Source organism: Silene latifolia, chromosome 9, assembly GCF_048544455.1.
Source record: "Silene latifolia isolate original U9 population chromosome 9, ASM4854445v1, whole genome shotgun sequence".
NCBI lineage: Eukaryota > Viridiplantae > Streptophyta > Magnoliopsida > Caryophyllales > Caryophyllaceae > Silene > Silene latifolia.
This window is the reverse complement of record NC_133534.1, coordinates 212,946,212-212,956,414: the sequence shown is the minus strand read 5'-3', so window position 1 is coordinate 212,956,414 and position 10,203 is coordinate 212,946,212. Positions and strand designations below refer to the sequence as shown.

The window sequence follows — 10,203 nt, the reverse complement described above, 5'->3', positions numbered from 1 at the left end:
GTGACGTTTTTCCTTAGTCATGAAGTATGTTTTAGCATTTTATACTAATAAAAGTCACTATTTATGTGATTTTTCATCAAAAACTCATAAATCATGCATAAAGACTTCATTATAGCCAATTAGTTTACACACATCTTGTAAAATTGCATGTGACAATATACTAAATTTCTATGACCAGATTCGAAATATTTCTCATATTAACCTATTTTAACATTTAACTTCGATTTTATCATGAAAAATCCATATTTCGAGCATAAGAACTCATAAAATTATGAAAATTTACAGGTCATCGAAAAATAATATATGTGAAAACATATCCAAAAATCACTGGAAAAATCGAAGTTTAGCTAATTTTAGTCCAAAAATGACATTTCTATCATAAAATCACATTTTAATGCCTTTATTATATAAAATGAACAGTAAAAGTCCATAAATTCACCAAAATATCCTAAATACATTTTAGGATCAGAAACATTAACATGCATAATTGATTTCATGATATATCATAATAAACACAAATTTATAAGTTTTATATGTTAATCGTATAACTCGGAAAAACTATAACCGATTTGCATGCAAATAACCTAAGGCTCATGGTACCGCTTGTTAGAAATCTATTTCTCATTACTTTACATATTCATATATGTTACATTTAATTTAGTCATAAAATTAAATACAAATCTTATGCATGCAAACATAAATAAGATAAGAGAAGAAATCATTGTTCTTACTATATGATTTCGGTTTTATGGGCACCAACAAGATCTCCTTCTTGTTAGTTCTTGAGCATTCAAAATAATGGATGAACAAAGATTCAAGTATAGAATCTCTCCCAAAAGTGAATACCCAAGTAATACTCTTAAAGACTAAAATAATATGATCTAGTATTAGGATTAGTCTTACTTAAAATTTTGACACAAAATATTTACTTGTTCTCTCTTGTTTTTTGTTGTGAGAGAATAGATGAGTGAGTTTTTATTTCTCTAGAATTTTCACAAAAGATAGAGAGAGTATCATTTCTTACATTAGAAATTTTTATGTGAAATGATGAATGAATAAAAATTGAAAAGAAAAACTCTTTTCTTTTCCCCTATGGTGGCCGAAATAATTGGCCTTGGGTAGCATGCCCAATGCCTTTTATTTTTGCTCTTCTCAAAAGCTAGGGTTGCATGGCTAGTAGTTAGCTTTCATCATTGTGTTTTCCACTTAAAACAATTTACAAAATTTTTCCACTAACTCCCTCCAATATTTCGGTACATGTCTATAAAATGGGAGGTCCATTTTATTTTGTCATTTGTCAATTTTGTCACATGTAACATGTTACATGACATGTCACAATGTAATGTATTTTTAACATATTAAAAAATCAACATACTCATAAAATATGTCATTTACAAAATCGACTAGTAATTCGTAATTACTTGTACCAAAATGGTTTATTAATTATAAATCACAACATCTTGTATTTATAATAAATCATTCATTCAATCTCAATTCAATATCAATTGTTTCGTAAACAATAATTTTATCCAAGTAATAAAACAATTCGATTACTTAGACCGTATCTAATTTAATCGAATTACAATAAGACACGTTAACTTTACTCACAAAATCATCCGTCAATTTTAAGCAATTTAATTAACCCGTATCGGCATACGATTAATTAAATAATCAATTAAGAGTATTTCCCTAAAGGTATGAGTGTATGACCTAAGGGGATCAACTGATCACCACCGTCGCACGACAGTAATGTCAAACTCTAGTCAGCCAATCATTACCGATATGTGTGGACCAGTTGACTGTAAAATATTTACATCCCACATGTATTCTTAAAATGAGACTTAAACATGTGATCATCATGATCGACAGTTGTGATCGCATTATTGTCGGAGGACACATATTCCAACAGAACTAACTCGGTTCCTCTACAACAATAATTGCTTGCAACTATATAAATATGTTTGTATATTCACCACCATGAATCCCCTATGAAACCATGACATCCTAGTGCTTTTAATTTTTTGTTTACATCCTTTCATTTGTTGCTTGTATTGCCTTTTTATTGCTTTCATTAGTTTAGAATCATCAACCCATTTCAATTGTGACAACCCTAAGTGCAACCATAATTAGATTGAACAGTTTGAGTACCCCCGTCCCGTGGATCGACCCCGACTTGCTTGCTATGCTAGTAGTTGGGTATAAATGTGTTTGGGGGCGTACAATGACACACACCATCACTATTCATGGTGAGATAACATAAATGAGTCCTAGGAAGATTTGGGTCCCGGAACCGAGTCGGTCAAGACTTTACAACACCTAAAATCGACTTAATTCTTCCTAATCAACTATATGCATGGTCTAACAAGCCTTGAGTTGGTTTATGTCTTACAAGTCTTGTTGAAAGGATAAGAGAAACATGCTAGGTTGTCAATCAAGCATTTCATCAAACATGATATGTGCATAAGTTGAAAGTATAAAAAGCAAACATTCATATGAACTCATTAAGCATAGATTTATTCCACAATTGCTTCTCTAATCCCCCACTAATCCCTAGTTAGGAAACTACTCACTCATTATCATAGAAGACATGTTAATGAAGGGATTCTATAACCCTCTAATTAAACTCCTTTAATTTTAGATCTAAATTACTCATTAAAATAGATGTTGATCTTATGCATGCATAACATAATAAAATAGAAAAAAAATAATAAAGTTCCTTACAATGATGAAAACGGTTTTTAAGGGCACAAGTAAGAACACATTTCTTAACTTTTTCTTGAGCTCAAAGTAAATGGATGATCCCCTTAGTCCCAATAGTGTGAGAACCTCCTTTCAATTGCACCAAGACTTCCCCTTAAAACTACTAGATTATCTAAGTAGTTAACCTTAAAATATAATCTTATATTATTTCTTATTACTACTATAGTAATGTAAATAAATTAGATTTTGAACAATTTAATGTCTAAAACTTATTTTAGAGAGATGAGAGACAGTAGTTGTAAAAAAACATAAACATAACAATGAATAATGAAGAATACAAACAATTCTTATTATGGTGTGGGGGGGGGGGGGGTGGGTTGCCGGTGGCATGGAGAGGATGTGAGAGCCAATGCATGCCTCTTTGCTTTTTAGAGTTGTTCTTATCAAAGAGTTTTATGGTGTAGTATAGGTTCTAATAGCAATCATTATGTTTAACACTATTACAACAATTTAACCATTCACCCTAATCTTCCTCTAAAAATCAGTGGCCCTTATAATATGGAGTCCATTTTATTTTTGTCAATTGTCACTTTGTCATAACATGTGTAACATGTAACATGTTATTAATAATATTAATGCATATTTAACAATTAAATACCATTACATATATTAATACAATTATATATAACAATTGACTAGTAATTCATGATTACAAGTGTATAAAATGGTCTATGTTAATATAATCTACAACAAATTGTAATTATAATTAACCGATCATTCTTAATTTAATTGTTTTATAAACAAAGTTTTAGTAACATATAACATTTTATTTACTAAAACGAATCTCATTTAATCGAATTACAATAAGATTCATATTTTCATTCACATATGTAAATTGTTCAATTTTTAAGGAATTAATTAATCCGTATCAGCATACAATTAATTAATTTATCTATTAAGGGAATCGTCCTTTAGGTGTGACCTTAAGGGATCAACTGATCACCACCGTCAAACGACAGTAATGTCAAACTCTAGTCAGTCAATCATTACCGATTAATGTTGATCAGTTGACGTATAAATATGAATTATCCTTTCATGTATTCTTATTATGAGTTTTAATAATGTGATCACACTATTGTCGAGGACACATACTCCAACAAACTCCCACTTGTCCGAGACAAGTGTGCGTCACCAATTCTCTTATCCTATTACTATCTTCCACTTATTGCAAGGTTTATTGCAGGTCGTCCTTGCAAGTGATCATATCAAGAGTGGTTTCCTCGATTTGGAGAGTAACTGTCTGACCGAAATTATCTACCGTAGATACCTTCGAGTGTGGCCAAGCATTTTCAGTTCACTACTCCTCGAGTGGCCCTGAGATTTTTAAATAACCCTGACAAGGGGATGGACAATTCCTATCGCACTATTCCCTTTGTTTAGCCACAGCTCATCAGAACCTAAAAGATGCCCATTTGACCTCATTTACGAAAGTTGTAGAGCATAATTTAAAGTCACTCAGAAATTGTGACAACTTGGGCGAACAGTCTCTAGTCAAAGAATTGACTCAAAAGAATACTATAGTAGCTCTCGCCACGACCAGGCTATATGAATTACCAGAACTCTATAAGCGGTTACTGCCCGACAAAGTGTCTCATACAGTCTGTCTATGTGATCGACTAGTAATCTCTTATGACCCTATGGCACTTGAACTTGCCATCAATCGACTCACACTCTAGTCACTTAGAGACGTCACCTCATATGAGTGACCAGGGGAAATTACTATGTCAATCTAGTTACTTTAATAGGGTTCAATGTTGTCTCAACAACCTATTTGTATATAACAAAATAATAGGTGAGTTTAAGAAACTCAAACGATGATTATCACATATGAATAGTCAATACTATATTACTACTTCATATCTTATAATCTAAAGTGTATATTTTACACTTATCAAGGTGCAATAAAACCTTGGTTAGTGGATATACCATGTATCCATTTAGTCCAACTTTATGAATTGCTATTTCCTTCTATTCAATGTCATTTCTAATGTCATGAACTTTTCTGAGTACATGTCTAGGCTTCTTCATAGACTTGGGCTCTTTAACTTGAAAGATGCTCCCACTGTTGATGTGACCATTATTTGAGCATATTTAGTCCCCGAATTAGCCTCGTTCCTATGTTTTTTAGTGCATATTTTGGTCATTTACTATCTTTAGTCCTTTGTTTTGCATATTCTTTGAGGTTTTGTTTCCTTGGTAGGAGAGGAGTGCAAACCTTGCATTTTCATGGCAAAATAGAGTTAAATTGGTCGAATCTAATGACTAAGCATCAAAGAGAAGACAAGACTAGAAGGCCTTTGTACATATTATAGTAGATGGGCAATGATGAAGAAATCCTTGCATCCTCGACTAAATCCCGGGGGATTATTGGAAGAAGAAATGAAGAAAAGAAGAAAAGAAGAAAAGAAAGCTGTGACGAAATCCGCCCGTCCAACTAGGCAAGACGCCCGTCCAAGACGTGAGGAATCCGAGCGTCTTTGCCATCAAGACGCCCGTCCAACCATGCCACAATGCGCTCGTCCAGCCATGAAGACGCCCGTCCAGAAACACAGAAATCCGCCCGTCCCGACACCTTGGACGCCCGGATTCTCTTACAGCCCCACACGACCTTTTCTTCCCTCCATGAAAGATGCGCATATTTTTGAAAGACCGGCAAAAAGGAGACTCGCATCTTTTCTGATAGGAGCGATTCCTCAAGGACTTAATCGTCATTTAAGCCCTTAGTAAACCCTAACTTGTGTACCTAATCTCCACTATAAATACCCCATTAGTCTAATTAGATCAATCATGTTCTTCTTATCAATCCTTAGTATAGTTTATATCATTCTAATCTCTTCTTAATCTTGTAATCAACTTCTAATCAAGTCTTAATACAAATCTCATTTCCTTAATCTCTCTTTTGTTCATCTTTTATTTTGGGTAATTGAAGATTATTTGGGTTATTATTGGGAGATTGACAACCTTCCAATCATTCATCAAGTACTTCTATTATTCTTTGCTTTATTTTGGAATCATTAGTAGGTATAATCCTTTTAATCCCTTTTTAATTATTGTTAACCATCTTCATTTATTCATTATAATTTGTTTTGTTAATGTGATTGACAACCTTGTTAACATGTTAAACTTGATGATGAGTGAGTAGTTTCCTTAGCTAGGGTTAATGGGTAATTAGGGGAAACCAACATGGGGGATGATTCATGCTTAATTTAATATGTTTTCATAACTTATTTGCTTGCTTGTTATGATCTCAACTTATGCACATGTTATGTTTGATGAAATGCGAGCCTATGAATCCTTGCATTTTTTACCCATCACTTACCTTTTCAATGAGACTTGTAAGACATAAACGAACTCGAGTCTCATTAGACCATGCATATAGTTGAGTAGGGAGGATTAAGTCGACTTGTAGGTGTTGTACAATCTAATCGATTCGGCTCCGGGACCCAAACCTTCCTAGGATTGTAAGATATAAACCAACTCGATCCATCACAACAATAATTGCTTGCTTATAATTTGAGAATATGTTTGTATGATCAATTCCCATGAATCCCCTATGACCCCATGACACCCTAGTGCTTTTAACCAATTGTTTACATCTCTTTTTAATCATCTTGCTTGTTTAATTTTATTGCTATTTAGTTTAGTGATCTTCTCATCTCAACCCCAAATCGTGACACCCCTAGACACCGTTACTTGCAATCGAAAATCCTACATCAATACCCGTCCCTTGGGATCCGACCTTTAGTTGCCTCTTTACTAATAGTAGAGTTGTTTATGAAGTTATAAATATTGTTTTGGTCTAGGTGGTCTTAACGACAAGTAACCGAAAACTAAATCTCCAAGTGAGTCCGACCAAAAATGGCGCCGTTGCCGGGGACGGTGTTAACTTGATTTGATTTTCTTAGATTGTTATTAGTTGTGTCTTTCTTTAACTTGGGGAAGTAAAACTCCTCAAGGTTTGTTCTAATTGTTTTCAAGTTGTTTGATATTTTGCATGTCTAGAAGATCACAAGGTAACTTGTTACCCATTGATCACGAAATTGAAAGGACTTTGACAAACATTAGAAGACTTGCTAGAGGTACTTTGAGAGGTATTGGTGAGGTTGTAGATATTCAACCAAATACTATTGAGTTCATCAACCCTTTTGCAAGAGAAGGTGAGGAGAACCCAACACAAAATCAACCCACAATGCCTAAATTTTCATCACATTCCGTACCAACCGAGGAGAACCTACCCAATGGTACTCCCACACCACAACACTTAACCGGAAATTTCATTCAAAATCCGCATTTATCTAATTAGTCGAAAGAAGCCAATTTGGGGGGATGCCTAGTGAAGACCCTCACTCTCACATGAAGACTTTTTGTGACTATTGTGACGCGATTTCACAAACAAGTGTGACTCAAGACCAAATTTGATGGGTCTTATTTCATTTTTCTCTAATCGGCACCGCAAAACAATGGTTGAAAGGCCTTGATAAGGCTACTCTTGGAATTGACTCTTGGAAGAAGTTAGCTCTAGCTTTCTACAAAAAATTCTACACTCCGGAAAAGACTAACATGCTAAGAGCTCAAATTACGGGTTTTAAGCAAAGGGATGAAGAATCTTTGTATGAAGCTTGGGAGCGGTTCAAAGGAATTTGTCGCTCATGCCCTCATCACGGACTTAGCGAGTGGTTCTTGGTACAACAATTTTGGAATGGTCTTTATGAAGACTCAAGAAACATTCTCAACATGGGATCAAACGGTATATTCACCGAAGTTGACGATAATCAAACATGGAACAAGATTGAGGAAATGGCGGTCCATATTCACAATATAATAGACCTCGCAAGGCTACTAGAGGAGGAAAGCATGAAGTGGACTCTATTACTCAATTGGGTGCTCAAATTAGTGCTCATATTGATACCATTAACTTGAAGTTTGAGAAGGCTATGGCTAAACTTGAATAAGCCTCAAAATCACCAAAGCATCATGTTAATGCCATGGTAGCATCTTCATCAATCCCAAGTGGGATATGTGAAAATTGTGGAACTTTGGGACATGACCAAAGTGAATGTAGGGGAACAAATGAACAAGTGAATGCTTTTCAAGCATACAAGAGTGGTACCCCTTATTCCAATTATTACAATGAAAACACCAAATTCCACCCAAATCTCTCATACAAAAGCCAAAATGTTCAAAACCCTCAACAAACATACACCCCACCTCCCATGAGAAACCAAAATCAAAGACCCTTTTTCAACCAAAACCAAGGTTACCAAAATCAAACTCCATACAATCAACAAAATGACTAAGGTTTTGATGTTCAAAAAGCGGTCCTCCAAATGCAAAAGAATCAACAAGAATTTTTCACTCAAATGCAAAAGGATAGACAAGCATAGGACATCACCATCAACAACATCCTAGCCCACACAAAAATGTTGGAAACTCAATTGACCCAACTAGCATCTTCAAACTCTCAAAGGCAAAAGGGGCAATTACCACCTCAAAGTAATCCCCCAAGACATGAAACGATTAGTGCCATTCACTTGAGGAGTGGTACGAGGTATGAAGGACCAAAGAAGCAAGTTGAGGATGAAGTTGTGGAAGCTAGTGACAAAGAAGAAGTTGTGCAAAACTCCAAGGAAGGAGAACCAACAAAAGAAGAAATTTCAAAGAAAAGTGAAGAGAAGGCCAAGGAGAAAGAGCCCATTGTGATTAGACTTCCATTCCCAAGTCGTCAAGCTAAGCCTAAGTTTGATGACCAACTTGGAAAATTTATGGAAATTGTGAAGAATTTGGAAGTCTCGATTCCTTTTACGGAATTAATCAATCACGTGCCGGCCTATGCAATGTACATGAAGGACATCCTTATGAAAAAGAAGTCGATCCGGAAGCTTGAAACTATCGCCTTCACTAAGGTGAGTAGTGCAATCCTTCAAGGGAGTTCACCTCCGAAACTTAAAGACCCGGGAAGCTTCTCAATACCATGTACCATTGGCGACACCACGATCAACAAGGCTTTGTGTCATCTAGGAGCAAGCGTGAGTGTTATGCCGTATTCGGTTATTAAAAGGCTAGGGATGGGAGAGCTTAAATGTACCAACATCACACTTCAAATGGCCGATAGATCGACGAAGACACCGTTAGGGATATGGGAAGATGTTCCCGTGAGAGTTGGGAAAATTTTCATCCCGGTGGACTTTGTCATCGTTGACATGGAAGAAGACTCCAATATTCCGCTCATTCTAGGTAGAACTTTCTTGCACACCGCGGGTGCGGTGATAGATGTGAAGCACGGAGAGCTCACTCTAGAAGTGGGAGACGAGAGCATAACTTTCAATCTTGACAAGACCATAAGAGCTCCCCGTTTGCATGAACCATGCTTTATGGTTGATCACTATAGCCGGAAGGATGATAGGAAGAAGTCGGAATTCCAATGGAAAAAGAAAGTTGATGATGCTCCATCAAAAGAGCAAGAGAATAGCAACAAATAGAGCTTGAAAAACTCACCCATGACAAGTGAAGAAGATGGCCTCATTGGCCAAAACAAGAAATAAGGAGAATTGTCTTTATCAACTCAAGAGATTTTTAATGATCAAGTAGACGAAGTTTGCGGCCTTTGGGATGATGAGTTCGAAGGGATATTCAATCCCTACATTGGTAATGCTATGAACCAAGACCATCATGGAGAACAACAAGTGCAAAGATCTATTGAGGACCTCTATCATGACAAAGAACAAGCTTTCGACTACTTCTTCAAGGTGTTGAGTAACATCAACAACACCTTGAACATGCCCCCTTGACATATCACATTGGATGAGAGTTTGGTGGAGTACTCCCTAAATCACCATTTGTAAATTTTCTAACTCTCTAACTTGCATTTCAATTTTTACATTGCATTTTTGTCATTTTTGGATTTATATTTTTTTTTCCTTGATCAAGATATTCATCGTTTTGAGAGAAGTGAGGGAGGGACTTATGATTTTATTGATGTGTAGTGCTTTGACTTAGTGTGGGCATAGCAATTGCCTAGGCTATTCATGCCTTTATAGTGCCCCTACAATGAAGAACACGAGAATTGAAGAATGAAAATGATACGGGTTAAGCAGTACCCACGGATGGACCTGAATCCGTGTGGACAAGGAAGAATCCGAGCGTCTCAAAGGAGAATCCGCTCGTCTTGAGGAACCCGAGCGTCCTATATCACCAGACACCCATCTGGCTGACCTGTGAAATTCAAAAAAATGGTCTGTCACAGAATCCGAGCGTCCCAGTATAGATTTCGCTCGTCTGATACAAGACGCTCGTCTTTCTACTTTTGGATTTTAAAGTATCACCCTGTAACAGAATCCGAGCGTCTTCCAAAGAATCCGCTTGTCTCATATTGAAGAATACGCCCGTCTTTGCACAAAGACGCTCGTCCTGTAGCGTCATTTCCTGAAGCAAAACGTGCAGAAT

General features: G+C 36.0%; 1 non-coding gene across 1 annotated transcript; it reads right to left on the bottom strand.

Annotated features, from left to right (window-relative positions):
* Window positions 1-7,320: 7,320 nt before the first annotated feature.
* LOC141602905 (small nucleolar RNA R71) lies at window positions 7,321-7,427 on the bottom strand. Its single transcript, XR_012524812.1, has one exon. It is a non-coding gene; the product is annotated as a small nucleolar RNA R71 (small nucleolar RNA).
* Window positions 7,428-10,203: the final 2,776 nt, after the last annotated feature.